The sequence below is a fragment of the Zonotrichia leucophrys genome, chromosome 15 (assembly GCF_028769735.1).
Source record: "Zonotrichia leucophrys gambelii isolate GWCS_2022_RI chromosome 15, RI_Zleu_2.0, whole genome shotgun sequence".
NCBI classification, from domain to species: Eukaryota; Metazoa; Chordata; class Aves; order Passeriformes; family Passerellidae; genus Zonotrichia; species Zonotrichia leucophrys.
The window spans coordinates 5,618,574-5,634,078 of record NC_088185.1 but is presented as its reverse complement, the minus strand read 5'-3'; the positions used below and the strand labels follow the sequence as shown (position 1 = coordinate 5,634,078).

Below are 15,505 nucleotides of genomic sequence, written 5' to 3'. Positions count from 1 at the left end.
TGCATCTCTAGGGAATTGGTAAAATGTAAAACAAGGAGCTTCTGTTTATTTCCCGGTAGCTGAAGAGGATATGGGATCTCAGAAAATGTTAAAGTGCTTCAGACAGCTGGTACATGATCCTGACAGTGAAAACTGGTACATGATCCTGACAGTGAAAACTGAACCTGTCAACTCTTTAAAAAAATTGAATCAGCAGAGTAAATTCATAGTGGGTCAGTGCTCTGTGTCTAACAGCTGCAGCAGGTTTGGTCTAAGATGGATAAATTATATCAGTGAACCATGATGTGAGCATGCAGAAGATGTGAATGCAGCTGAGGGAAATGTGTTTATGTCAGAAAAACACACCCTGCAAGACACCTCACCCTAAAGCTCTTTGGCTATATTATTTTTGAGCCTCTGTCTGAGCCTTTTTCCATGACTGCCTTTCCTTCAAGCCCAGCTTTTGCAGCACATTGCCGTGGTGTGGTACACAGACATACTGATGCTCTATTCTGAAGAGGTTCTGTAGCAGGAAAAAAAGGTATATCTATGAATTTTCAGGTAATTTTAGATAAATGAATACAGGTACAAAGCTGTCCTTTGTCACATGGCAAAATACTCAATGCCTGCCTGTGTGGAGCATGAGTCAGCTTTATAAATTCAACCAGTAGAAGATTTATTTTATTGTAAATACCAGCCAGGATTGCCATCACTTATCTGCTGGTGAATGAAGACACCACAAGCAGGTGATTTTAATGGTGCTCTTTAATGGAGTTCTGTGTGCTTGGAGCACTGATCAGGGCTGAGAATCTCCATGAGAGCTTGCTGTGGAATGAAAGCCTGCTCTGTCACTCAGCAGGGCTGGCCCAAGGACTGTCCAGCCCCCTGATGCCACACCACACCAACAAGAAACACAGGTGAGCCCCAGAAATGCTGCAGTAATTCCATTGTAATGTTGTTTTCTGCCAGCAGCTCCTGAAAAACCTTGTTATTATTCAAAACAATCACTATGAAAAGTGATGTGTCTTTGTGATCCCATGCACTTCAGCAATCCATGCATAAAAAAAGGATAGATTTCTTTTAGGCTGTATTTTATATTACTGAAGCTGTCTTATCTGTTCAGACTGATGCCTCTTGTTCTGTATTTTATCTAAATGTGTGTTATAAACTGCCTCATGTGGAGGCTCGAGCAGCAGTGTGGTGCCAGAGGGGCTCAGGGGCTTTGCTTAAATCAATGTTTTGTTGACTTTAGTGGAGCAGGGTGCTGACCCCCTAACAGGGCTTTTGATGATACATCTAAAGCCACTGTTTGTACTGCAGTTGCCAGTAAATGAAACCAGCAAACTCTTTATCAAATGGGCCTTCAGAAGTGAGAGGAGATTTGCAATGGTGAAAAACAGGGCCTGAACTCTTAAAAGCTCAGCTGTACCCATTTTTTCTTGGTCTGTACCAGCCATGGGTAATGATAATTACATTGCCTGTCCCCTTCTCATATGCAGGAAAAACATATGAATAGTTGGAAATACTATTTTTTGCTTTTAGACATTGTAAAATGAGGAGGGGGAAGAGGAAAAAATCTTGTTTTTATGAGTAAGGATCATAAAAATCAAAACTGGAAAGAATAGCAGAACACAAGACAAAAGCATTTCATTTTAGCTTTTGGCAGTTTGTAAAAAAACCTTTTAATGAAAAACTGTTCTGCATGAGAAAACAGAATATCTCAGTGAAATGTTTTGACTACTTTTCATGGCTTTTTAAATGGAGCTAAAGTCCAGAAAGTTATACAAAATAATACCATGGTGTCCCAACACCAGCATTTCTTATTTTTGGTGCTCCAAAAGCATAAGGAAAAAAAAAATCTGTTTTTCCTCTGAGGTTTTCCAGTTTAGGGGCCAAGTTTCGGTTGTCTGGCCTGGGTGTGAGGCTGTTCTGGCTGCACATGTGGCATGCACAGAAACTCTGCTTTTCTGGGCATTTTGGGGTTCACTGCAGCTGCAGCAGGGACTCCTGCAGTGGATTTTTCAAGCAACACACATCAAAGATTTTCTTTTCTAAATTTCAAACCTAATTTCTTGCTAGAAGAACTCAGCTTTTACCTGAGAGGTGTGCATGAAAGAAAACTTCAGAACAATGACTTTTATGGCATCTGCCAATATTTTCATTTTAGCTTAACGGGGGATTTAAATTATTATTGAGTCCCATTTTCTGAAGAGAGCAAATGCTCTCTTTGAGAAATTTGATTATATTGAGCCTCTAACTGAATAAACACAATACCAGCCCCAGTGGACTAATTCCATTAAGATTTGAACTATCCACCTTGAAGTTGCTCATGAATACAAAGTGCCAGAGCTGCTGGCATTGCTGGGTTTGCAAAGCAACTTGTACATTTATGTGTCAGCTAATAAAAGCCGTATTTATTTAGATATTCAAATGAACAGATTTAATAATATATTTTAAAACATCACTGTTACTCCTATGGTTCTTCTCTCTGCATGAATAATATTCTTTATTACAGCTGTACATTACCTCCAAAATAATTCTTGCTCTGAACATTGCAAGGTGCTGGATCTGTGATCTGTATCATAGACAGGGGGAGAATTTTAATTTTCACAGCAGAAATGTTCATTTCAGTATTTTGCCTGTCCAAACTGCTCTGTCTCACCAGTTTTTTAATTCTACCTATCTTTTAGATAACTCTTTTCTATCTAAATAACATATTACTGCTGAGGTTTGAGAGTCATTAGGGAAGATCTGCCCAATTAGCATGTTAATTAGGACCTACCCAATTCAGGGATAGGGAGGGGATTGTTTTATTAGCATTCTGTGAGATGAAAGAAAGATTAATGACTGTGCCTGCACCCCTTGAGGGGTATAGAAGTAACACTTCTTATTTGAGATATCTGTGTGTGTGAGGAGGTGTTGGAAATGGCTGGGCTTACTGAGGGAGTTGCCTGCTGATTAGTTATGCCTGGAGCAGAGAAAAATATAATTGAGTTTGTTTCTTGATGAGAAGAAAATGATAGTGCAATGCAAACATAGCAGGGCAGGAATGTCTGCTCTTACCAGTGCAATCCTGGTGATGGATGGAGATCAAATGAAACCCAAATCAAATGAATTGGGCTGGCAGGGAGAGGCTCCTGGCTGCTCCTGGTCAGTGCAGGTCCTTAGAAACCTGGTGGCTGTCGATGGAAGGTTGGTTTATCTCAGGGCTTTAGCTGGTCACAGTGACCCTGAGATGTGTCAGAAAGTTTCTTTTCTCACCCTGGTGGTCAAAGGAGGAGTCGGGATTCTTCTGCTCTTGTTCTCAAGGTTGTTTATTGTTTCTTATATATAAAATTCTTTCTCCTGGTCTGCCAAGGTCCGTTCAGCAGGTCAGACAGACGCACACTGGTGTTATCTTTTTATTCTAAAAACTAGATGTACATTATTTACCATAACTTCCCAATACCTGTCACCTCTGTTAGACAGTGAGCTTCTACTCTAAACCAATCCAAAAGTGCCACCATCACAGCAGAAGATGGAGGCCAAGAAGAAGAAGGAGAAAGGCTGGACAGGCCCAGATCCCTCCATCTTACCTCCTGAACCCCCATTCTAAAAACCCCAAAAATCTATTTTTTCACCCTGTGATAAATTCACTATCATTCTACTTAAACTCTTTTGACTTTTAATTCTTCATATTGGTAAAAGTTGGTAATTGTTTTTTCCAAGGGTTAAATCAAAGGCACAGGGTTCCTGGGCTCTGTGTCGAGGTCTCCGAGCCCCTTGGCAGTGTCTCGAGTCCCCCAGGGCAGCCAGAGGAATTTCCTGGGTTCTGACAGGTTTATAACAAAAATCCCTTCCAGATGCTGTTTCCTCCCAGCCATGTGCTGCCCTGCAGCCACAGAGTGGCCCACAGGTACCTTGAACAGGTTGTGCCCAGGGCATTCAAATTCAAAGGGCCTAAAATAAGGTGCAGGTGCCTTGGGGGATGTGTTCTGGTTTGGCAGACTGTTGGTGCCACGCAGATTTGCTCCTCTTCTCCCTGCGATGCTGTGAAACTGATGCATTCCAAGATTATCTGGCAAACACAACTCATGCCTGTCATTTTGTTGCAAAACTCCAGCACTGATTTATTCCAGGCTTCTCAAATATTCATGTGCCCAGGGAAACACCAGATTGTTGGTTTCTTTGCTTCCTCAAGTTCTGCATAGACAACACCTGTTTTGATGCACTTCTTTCTGAAATGAAGACTTTGCTCTTCGTTTCTTTTTTAAGTTTTTCTGTAAGTAGTATCAGCTTCTCAAAATGCAGAGGGTTGTCAAGGTGGTCTCATCCACAAATGCTCAGGAAATTGCACTTCTGGCTTTGGGATCTGAGCATATATTCCTTGAAAAGCAAATTACATCTTCTTCCCTAGGTTATCCTCAACAGTACAGAGGAGACCAAAACAAGATCCCTGTAGGCAATATCAGTTTACCACAACTTGTTCCTTAAGCCTTTGTTCTGGTTGCAAATGCTGTTCTCTAAGCCTTTGTTCCATTATTTTCTGTGCTGCTCACCTACAGCTCTTTGTTTGTCTGTCACTCATGCCAATCTTAAAATTTCTGTTAGAAATTGATGCAGTTCCAGGTAGATTTGCTAGAGGAAACCCTGTCATATTTAGGTGTTTCTGTTTGATGATCCTAAAGAACCATTTGCTGCAGTGAATTCCCAGTGCACAAGCACAGACCTTATGCTTTCAACATTTTAGTAGACTCAGTGTTGGGATTTTTTCAAGTAGAACTGGGGTGAATTGCTTTATTCAGAAATATTTTTTTTCCTTTTTCGATGCTGTGTCATCCTTATCCATGTGAATGCTTCTGGATCTGGATTGTAAATTAATCTCTTGCTGAGTTTTAAATTGGGGTATGAGCCGCTCACTCACCTCCCAGAGAATGCAGAAACCATGAGATAAGACCTCTGTGCTCATATGAGTTACAGCCAGGCTGTTCAATAAAAAGCTGCAGACAGCCACAGTTTGTGATAACAATGTGGTTTTCCAAGTCACCCTGAGATGGAGTTTGCTATTTGTCAAACAATACCATTTTGATCAAATAAAAGTAAAAGCTGCCCACGTTATCTCTCCACATAACCAACAGTACCTGTGGGAGACACAGTTCTGTATAAAACAATTGATTCTACTGATATAAGCAAATTAGGTTTTTGTGACACAGGGAGGAGTTTTCCTTTTAGTCTAAAATGCTCCCCATTGAGAACTCCCACCAGGTGTGCTATGCTTTCTGAAGTCATTAATGTAGATCAAAGAATAATTAGACTTTTGCAAGCGTAAGGGGGTTTGATTAATCAGTCTGAACAGCATCCTTTTATCTTATAATCCCAACTGTTGAATCAGTGTGGTGTGGCCATGCTGCAGGAAAGAACCCACACAATTGTTTTGCTCTTGCACAAAAGCATGGCAGGAGCATGAAGCAGAATCCATCCTTTTGTTTCTTACCTTTCTCAAAAATGAGGACTGGGGACAAGTGTTTACAGCAAATCACATATGCAGCACTGAGCAGAGAATGAACCAGAGCACCCAAATCTTTGTGACTGTGTAGAGACCACCCCACCACAGGGAAATGGAAAATCCATGTAGTAGATTATCTTTTGAGGGCAGTCCTGTGCAATGAGACTGGTTCTTACTCTCTGTGTGTCAGAAAACACATCAGGACTTACTTGCTCACTTACAGGAGTTTGCTTTACTTTTTGAAACTTCTGTTTGCTCTTCATAGTCCACTTGTCCAAAGCTTCCTGTACTTTTTGAAGACATCTATGCCATAGCTATGTAAAAAGCTAGCTCTGCTTGCAGGTGGCCTATCAGTTCCTGGGATATAAATGTTGATAAATGCAAAGGGGAGAAAGTCAATGTTGTTAACATGATCCTGTGCCTATAGAACATCAGCAAGACTGTCTGGTATAAATGTGATCAGGGTTTGGCCTACAGAGACCTCCTCTGGTTTAATCACCTGGCAAGTCCCAGAAATTCACTATTAGCATTGTAATATCCATTGATTAGATTAGTCAAGAGGCAAAGAATCTGGCCAGACTTTTTTTTTTTTTTTTTTTTTTTTTTACTTTCATGCTTCTGTTAATTAAGAGCACTCAGTCCTTCTCTGGGTAGAAGGCAGAAGCCCAGGTGTCTTTTTGTGCATCCCTGGAGAGAGCAGGGAAGAGCAGGTTCCAAAAATGTAAGGGGACTGTACAAGGCACTCACCAGGCAAGGACAAAAGGGGAATATTCTTTTCCTTCTGCCTTTTCTCCTGAAATGGTGCTACTGGGAGAGCAGCAGGGTGCAGGATGGAGGGGCTGGAGCAGGAGCCCCTGCCCATCCCAGTGCTGCTGTCAGAGCCCCTCATGGAGAAACAAGGAAAGAAGATGTTACAGCAAGTAGGCAGCATTTTCCTAACAATATTATACTGTTTGTCTTCCTCACTTACATCAACATTTCAGTGAGAAAACAATGAAGTGTTTCCTTCCACCCAGCAGTAAAATATATCTCAAATAAAATGGGGGCAGTAATGCTTTTATTACCAAAGTATCTGCAGAACAAAGTGCTTGCTTTCTCCTGCTTATTTCTAAATCATATCCACACTAACTGTTGTATCCTTTTTCTGCATCCCTGACTGTGTGAGAGAAACTTGGGGAGAAATTACCTCAATAATGTCTTTCTAATCTTCCTTGTTTACAGCACACTTTTTGTTCAAAGTCATTATGACAGTCATGGAAGATTCTGAGTATGATGCAGTTATTGAATTTTAAATGAAAACTAAATTGGCTGTGGTAGAGGGGAAAAATATCTCATAACACAGTAATTTTTCCTCAGGGTACTGTTGCTACATTTTATTAGAAATAAGCAATTTTCACCATGTCTCCAAAATGTATAGTGCAGATAAATGTGAGATATTAATCTAAGGAAAAAAGGCTTTTACAAGTATTTAATGCCAAATGGCTGTTTAAAGTTTGCATGTCTTCTCCATTTTTCTGGTGTGCAGCAGAAACTATTTACCCATTTTACTGAAGTGAAACATATCTCAGTTCTCTGCACTGGTCAAAAGCCTCCTGTGGTGCCTGTTAGATGGGATTTAATTGAAAGGTCTGGAGGTTTTTTCTGCTTGATTTGTGCATTTGGGAAGCAAGGAACATTATTTGCATGTGGAAGGCATCAAGGCGCCTGTGTGGCTGCTAAACAAACCTCTCTGCAGGGCAGGCACCACTTTTCCCATTCCAGCATCCCCCACTGCTCTGTCCCCACCTGCCCTGAGGCTTCTCAGGGGTTCTGCTGGCAAGGAGGCAAAGGGGAGGCATTGGAGAGGATAAATATGGGGATGAAATAAAAAGCACCTTCCTCCCAGGGCTGCATCCAGCTGGCAGGTGTCAGTTCACAGGCTGGCTCTGTCAGCTGGCAGGGAATGGCTCATCCTCATCAGAGGATGCCAGGAGGGAGCTGGAGCAGCCCTGAGCCCCCTGAGCCCTTGGGCACCTCCCTGCAGAGCAGATCCTGCAGCTGCCCCTGCAGCATCCTCCCTCCAGCCATCCCTTCCCTGGAGCAGCACTGGTACCCTGGTTTCATGGGTTAGATTTGCTTCTTTCCTCCAGCAGCTCTCAAGTTAGGCTGCAAACAAGAGGAATATTGTGAAGGTGTTCACAGGGGTCTGAGGATGAGGGAAGAGACAAGGATCTGACTCCATGTTTCAGAAGGCTTGATTTATTATTTTATGATATATATTATATTTAAGCTATACTAAAAGAATAGAAGAAAGGATTTCATCAGAAGGCTGGCTAAGAATAGGAAATGAAAGAATGATAACAAAGGCTTGTGGCTTGGACAGAGAGTCTGAGCCAGCTGGGCTGTGATTGGCCATTAATTAGAAACAACCAACATGAGACCAATCACAGATGCACCTGTTGCATTCCACAGCAGCAGATAACCATTGTTTACATTTTATTCCTGAGGCCTCTCAGCTTCTCAGGAGAAAAAAGGATTTTTCATAAAAGATGTCTGCGGCACAATATTCCAACCAGTGTTTAGTGAATTCTCATTAACCAGGATCAGTTCTTGCTCAGCTTCAGCTCCAGTTACAGTTTGTCAAACAGGGAGTGGATGTGAATGAATGGTTGCAGAGGAGGGGGTGCTTCAGTGGCTGCAAATGCAAATTAGTGTGGGAAATGCATCCGCACCTGCTTGGTGGAGTGCATAAAGTCATGGTTTGACTCATCCTGGCTCTGAGCTGCGGCTGCCACCAGCCCAGAGCATTGTCCTTGTGCCCAGCCCGGCTGCTCCTGTCTCCTGTTTGTTCCATGGCTGTGGCTCACACTGAAAACCTAAACACAGAGGAGGGAAAGGGTTCAGTTTGCTCAGAAGCTCAGTTTGCTTGGCAGAAGATGCAGTTATGGAGAAACCATGGTTTGCTTGGCCTCAGGTTGCTTTGGCCTTTGAGAGGTAAAACCTGCATAGACAGAGTCCAAAATGAGTGTTAGAGGCATGTTCAGGAAAGTGCAGACAGGATTCTGTAAGATCCTCACCCATTCGCAGAAAATCTGGTTTGGAGTTTGAATTTTCACACTTCTGCCAGGATGCTAAAATAGAAATTCCAAGGAGGTTTGCAAGCAAGCTCCCAGCAAACCTCACACTAAGTAAGTTAATTCAATTTATCAGTCCTGGTTGGGTGCTGGGATGAGAGAACATTTAGAACTGAATACAAATTTCTTTCCAGATTAATCACAAGCTGTTATATTTTTACGATTTAGTGGTGTTGTTTATGACTAACATTTAGGGAAGATAACTAGTAAATTTTCAATGAAAGCTTTTCACCTCAAACTAAGATTATAACAATTTTAGGGGTAATTGGGCAACTGTTGAATTCAAAAGCTGATAAATATAGGGAGTTTTTCAAAACTGTTTATTGCCTACTGACTTAATGGCAGGTTAGACTGCCAGATGCATCTCTCTGTGATGAATGTATAGCTTGCTAAAAATAATGTTGTTGTTCATCAGTTGAAATATATGGCAGCCTATAAGCAAATGAAAAGGGTCCTCTCCAATTTCAAATTAAATCAGTTGTGAAAAGCATTTCCTAATTAACAAACCTTCATTTTAGAGCAAATAACAAAATCCCTTGTAGTATACAACTCACTCTTCTGTATTTTCTCTTTGTAAATATCCCATCATTGGTTATTTTGCTTCCCATGTTGTCTGTTTGGGCTTCACAAACTGAAATGGGAGAGGTGTGTGCTAACAAAAATTATGAAAAAAATTATATGTACCTCACTACACGATCTGTGAGCTTCTACAAAGGCAGAAAGGAAAGACAAACTTACAGCCATCATGTCTAAAGAGTTTTACAGTAATCCGCATCAGCCTAGAAAATGATTTATAGTAAATAGGTTGAAAAAGGTCAAAAATCTCTGTTCTAAGGGAAAACTTTATCCCCTCTCCCTCCCAAATGGAATTTCATGATCTTTGCATTTTGCCCTCAAATTTCCTGTAGAAGTGCTTGAATTTTAGTACAATTGCTGTTTACAGTAATTTAACACAAAAGCACTCTTCAGAATTCTTCTGCATGTGCATGGGTGCAGTTTTGTTGAAATCTATCCTCCATTTAATGATATTTTAATTAATTGTTTCCTGGTTTTCAGCTTCACATTGACTGCCACCCATTCAATCTTGGCTTCATATTTTGGACAAACTCTGCTGTAAATAGCATTTCAATTTCTACACAAGGACTGTAAATGTAGTTCTCATTTCCAGCATCATTCAAATGCCCACATAACTCTTATCCCTGTGAAAGCAAATTGAATCTGTCACGTCATCTTCTATGGCAGCTTGATTCTTGGTAACAAAAGATATTGCAGCTGACAGATGGATCCACACACTACATAATTAAGTCTCCAGTGTGTGTCAGCTGCAGCCTTTCAGACACAATTAGAGTCTGACCAGTTCACCCATTTAGGTACTTTAAATAAAAACAAAAAATATCCCTTAGGTGGATGTTTCTGTTTAAAAAAAATGAACTCCAAAATGCATTAAACAGGAAAAAAAATAGGATTTTGTTCATTGCCAGACCTTCCAGTGATGAAATTTGATACAGGTCTTTAAATCCTCGTTTTACCTCCTTTTCTTTTGCATTTATTATGTCCTTAGTGTAGCTAAGCATAAACTCTTCACAGTAGGGAGGCTCATGGAAGCAATGGATAGAAAACACATTTTCTTTAGAAAACTGGCTCCAGAAGCCCCCAGCTGTGCAGGAGATACAATCACATTGGGTTTGTAACAGAAGATTGTAAAACTTGGGCAGAACTATGAAACAACAGAAAACTTTAAGGAAAGACAAAAGGCATTAAATGGTGTGTGGTGCAGCCAGAATTAAAGATGAGCCTGATGCACAACCTTGTGATCTGGCATCAGCATCTGCCATGTCTGGGATCTCTGTGGTTTTGTGACTTTTCCTCACAAAGGGATTTTGGATAATCTGCTCCACTGCCCTCCTGGGAAGGGATCAGGTGCCTTACACCCATCACCTCTGCAACCTGAGGAGCTTTGGCTTATTAAAACACTGAGCAACACCAGATCTCAGTGTTCTCCTGTGGTTTTGACCTCCAAAGCTGATTCCATTATTTCTGACACACACTCCTTTGTTGAGCCTTTCTCCCCTTCCTAAAACACACGCTGCAGTTGCCTGATAGTCATTACATTGATGCACCAGCAGCAGCTCACAGAGTTACAGCTGCTTCTTCACATTCTTTTTTTGCCTTTTTAGGCATGTTTTGTTTCATTAGAGAGAAGTTCCATGCTGCTTTTATTACTCTGACTACTAATGAAGGATAAGCTTATTAATTCAGAAGTTTTAATTAAATCACTTGCAGAGGGACCTGCTTGGCATGAAAATAAATTCAGTGTCTGACTGAAAGGAGCCCCTGGTGGTGCAACCTTCCTTGCTGACCATCCACATTGGACACTTGTATTCCCAACCAGCATTGCTGGGAAGGTCAGGGCTTCAACCACCAGAGCAGAATTTTATCTTTCAGCAGACATCTCAGATGTCTCAATGTAGAAAAACAGGTTGCCAAGAAAGTCAGTCAATTTTTCCTACAAAACCAGCCTAAAATGGGATTGGATGCCTCATGGTTGACCCTACTGGGTTACTGCTTTAGGCTGGGGAGTCAGGTTCAAGCAGTTCTCATTTCTAGCAGTTTAAATTAGGACTGGAGAGAAATTATCCCCTCCTTTTGAGCCTGAAATCTCCAGAAGGTGCACCTGCACCTCTGTAGTGCCTCTGCATTGAGAAGTCCCAGGACTTGCTTTGCCTCTATGGCTTGTATCAGATAGACTTGATTTTAAGAAATAAATGTTTCCCTGGGGAAAAAAATAAAATTAAGCTGATTTCTTATTCTGGGAACTGTAATTTTTGGTGAGTATGGCCTTTGACTTACCTCTTTCATGCTCCCTGCCCCAGTCTGGCATAGATTAACAAAATTGATTTAAAGACTGATATTTCTTATTCTATTCCACTCTCTCCCCCCTCTCCCCTACCTGCCCCCAAAGTAACCAAGTTACAAAGCTTTCCCCTGATAAAATGCATTCTTGAGACTGCCATCACCCCAGGTGGACTCAGGCAGGAAATATTTTTCCTTGCAGTCAACAAAAGAATAGGAAAACACAGAGAAAAATTCTTGATTTCATTTTTCAGACTTCCCCCTGCTGCTTCCCTTTGGCCCATGCCTCTCAGATCTGCATTGCTGTTTGAGTTTTCACAGTCCTGCTCCTGACAGGGCTGTCGTGCTGGGAAGGTCAGATTTGGGTCTTGGACACTGGTGTGAGGCAGGAGAAACCCCCAGGCAGGACCTCACCACTGCAAACCCATCTAAAAGCTGTAACAGCCACCATCCATCAGGTAAAAACCTGGAGAGAGCAAATGCTCTTAGCTCAAACACTGAATTTACAGTAATTAACAATTGTAAATGCAATTGCAGAGTATTATAGGCTGTCCTTTCTATGATTGTGGGGAATGGAAGTTAATGGAAATACACTTGATAATAATTGTTGGCTGAAGGGCTCCCATTAGCTGATCCAGTACCTCCAAATGCACACTTAGGTAATAATGCAGTAGATGAATCTGCAAGAAATAAATTGGAGGTTTTTTTGGTTGGTTTTGTCATTGAGAGAGATAATAAAGATGTTTCTCAGTAGGCTCAGCTGGGATATTACTGCTGTTCATACAGCCAAGTGTTTTGTTAGAGAAATGAAGTGCCGTGTATAAACTTGTTCACTACCAGAAACCTGACAAACAGTGAGCTAATATCATGTCAACAACAAACTGGGGGTAATGCCTTTCCTCTCCTTCGGAGAGATTTTCCCTCTCCTTCTAATAGATTTTTTCTTACATATAATCATAAGCAATACTAAAAAATTACAATGGGGAGAAAAAAACAGCCTCTGGAAGGTGCCTGCTCTCTGTGATTCACAGTTGTCTGATTCCAGGTATCAAGTGCAGAGAGGATGAAAATAATTTGTTTGGGGATTACCTACAGAAAGAAACTTGATAGACACTCGAGTGAGTAGCTGCTGCATTTTTTTGCTACCCTCTTGCCTAGTAATTGTTGTTGAATGCAATGAAATTATTGTTTTCAGGGGTGGGGAGTGAAAGAGAGCTCATTGCTCATGGAGCTGCCTCTGCTTCCCTGTGCAGAAGTGTCAGCAGCCACTTAGCAGGGCTTGGGCTGTTAATTGGATCTACAGCCCCTGACCAATTAATGCTGTTTGGGTTTTTTGTCCTTAGGGAAACATAAACAGATAGCACAAACAGGGAGTTTAGTACACACACCTGTTTAGTCCTCAGAAAATTCTTTGTGCATCTTCAACACAACATGGCACTGAGTGGCACACATGAAATCATGTTTTATAAAGATTTTATAGGAATGGCCAGAATAATATTAATGGTGTGTGAACTTAGGTGACAAGACTTGATTTATGTTTCAGGCAATTACATTCTACAAGCTGAAGTAGAGAACAGAGGTAATTAACAAGAATAATGAAAGCACTACCTTCCCCTAAATCACTGTTAAAAAAGAGTAAATAATAGAAGACAAAGGGATTATGAGTCAAGTTGTGTCGTTATTCATCAATTTTAGAGCAGAATGGTGGGTTTAATTAGGGAAATGGCATAGCACTTTTTGCTGCTTTTCAAGTAGTCTCCATGCTCTTCTATCACTGGCAGCAAACATCTGATTGAATGCAAATGGCAGTGATTGCCTTCCCCACACTCCTGATCAGGGAAGGAAATTTCCCTTTGTGGTCCTTTGAATGAAGCAAAGGGAATGATTAGTGGCCAGGCTGGACTGGGGAATTTTGCAATCCTGATTGCAGGTGAGGGTCTCCCTAATCTGCAAAGGATGAGAGCTCCCACTTCTCCAGCAGTTCCAGCTTTCTGTGAGTTGTTCAGTTCCAGTTTTTAATCTGCAATGCTTTTTGGATAAGAAAGCAAATCAGTCTCCATTGTGAGGACCCTTATCTATTAATTAATTTTGCCCTGTCTGATCCTAGGAGAAGACATTTCTCATGCCAAGCCATGGGAAACTGATGTAGAATTGCAGCACCACGAGCAGCAGGAGCAGGATAAATACAAAGTGCCTGCTCAGACAGCAGAGAGCAAGAGCTACCACAGTCCCAGAGCAGGGTCACCAGCTGGAAAAACACCCAGCAAAGTTTCCTGTTGTAGTATTGTAGCTGATACAAGGACTGTTCCTTTGGAAGTTGTTTTACATTCTATTCATTCCTCTGAGGGCTGAGCAAACATGGACTGAAAAAATGACTGACTGAAGAGAAGGATTTTTTCATCCTGATCAGCTTGGGCTCTGATTTTGTCTGGCTTTACAGACTAAGGGATAAGATAGTGGCTGCTTGTAGATGCATTTGATCTCTCAATGCCAAGAGGACATGCTGCCATTCTGATAAGGAAAAGTAACACTGAGTTGTTTCTCCATTCTCAGAACACAAATCTGGTTCTGCAAGCAGTTTGCCAGATGTGATATCCATCAGCACAGCCTCGTCACTAATCCCCAGTCGAGGGCCAGGACAAGGGTAATGAAGGAGATCCTTTGTGAGAGGCTCAATATTTTCTTGTGCACTGAGTCAGGGAAAATCTCTGTGGTTCAGAAGCAGCACTGACTGACCAGAATCATGTGGCAGCCCTTTGGGTTGAAGGCCTCGAGAAGTGGGACTTCCCAAACCTTTTTAGATCTGACTGAATAAGAAACTTAGCCTGAAAAAGGTATTTTGTGCTGGTTGACTTTAAAACCCCCAACAAACAAACAAAAAACCCTACACAAGAAAAGAAATTATTCCCATCATTACAGAAAGTTAAATTAAACTCTGCATGTCCCACAACTCTTCACAGCCCAAAACTCAGTGCAAGTTCTGATATTAGGCTTCCTCCACATCCTCAAATGGCAGGCAGCACCATATTTAAAAAGGAAAATGTGGAAGGTTGGCTGTGCTTCTCAGGGCCTGGTCCTTGCACAAAGGCTCTTGTGAGCTCAATGTGACTGCACAGGGGTGACAGTGGCTCTGCAGCAGCACAGGTGACATCTGGCACAGCTGGCACAAATCCAGTGCAAACCTGAGCGGCTTCAGACCTGTGCTGCCAGTGTGTGACTCAGAGTCAGAGCTCCACAGAGCAAAACAAGTTTTTTGATGTTCTGCCTCATTGGAAACTGGCCAAAGGAAGCTGCTCCTCTGGCAAAATCCTGGCTTGTTGAAAGAAAAGCACATTATGAAAGTGCCTGTTTTGAAGAAATAAGGTAACTTTCAGTTCTGAGCTTCTTGGAAATTAACACAACAACTTTTTCTCCAGGAAAAAACAAACATTTTCTTGGGGTTTAATACTTGATGGATAAAGGCATAACAAGGATTTTCCTGGAAATCCTTGCAATTTCAGTGTGTTGGGGGAATATTCTTATTCTTTATGTTCAGTCCCTTTTTTTGCCTGTGTCTGGGCTTGGGGAGTGAAGCAGAGCTACTTTAAGGATGCCACTGAAAATCAGGGGAGGGAAGAGATGCTGCAAGGCTTGTAGTGGGTGTGTGGAGGGAGGGGGCATTTTAAACAGGGTTTAATGGAGCTGGGAGCTGGGTTATTTAAAACTGATGCAAAGATCCTTTGTATTGACAATTCACTGTATGAGCCATAAACTCTTCACTCTGTGCCTATAAAAGATGAAAGGACCAATTACTTATTGAGGCATTAAACACCCAGGGGACAAAGATGCCTGTCTAGCAATAGTAAACATATTGACTGAAACCCATTTGAATTTCAAATTGCCAAATGTCCCGATTTTTTAAAAGCTTCCTATGATAACCAAGGTCTGGAAAGTCAATTGAAACTTAATTCTCCTGGATATCTCATGGGGAGAAAGTACATGAATCTGGACAGATTCAATTATTTAATTTTAATGAAAAAATAGATAGCTGCTTTATAATTTCCTTATAGAGCCGTAGATGGAAACTCAACTCCTT

At 41.4% G+C, this 15,505-nt stretch overlaps 1 long non-coding RNA gene across 1 annotated transcript; it reads left to right on the top strand.

The window, feature by feature from the left end:
• The first annotated feature begins 321 nt into the window (after positions 1 to 321).
• LOC135454613 (uncharacterized) lies at positions 322 to 14,903 on the top strand. Its single transcript, XR_010442152.1, has 4 exons — positions 322 to 896; positions 11,685 to 11,888; positions 12,476 to 12,548; positions 13,538 to 14,903. It is a non-coding gene; the product is annotated as an uncharacterized LOC135454613 (long non-coding RNA).
• The last annotated feature ends 602 nt before the right edge of the window (positions 14,904 to 15,505 follow it).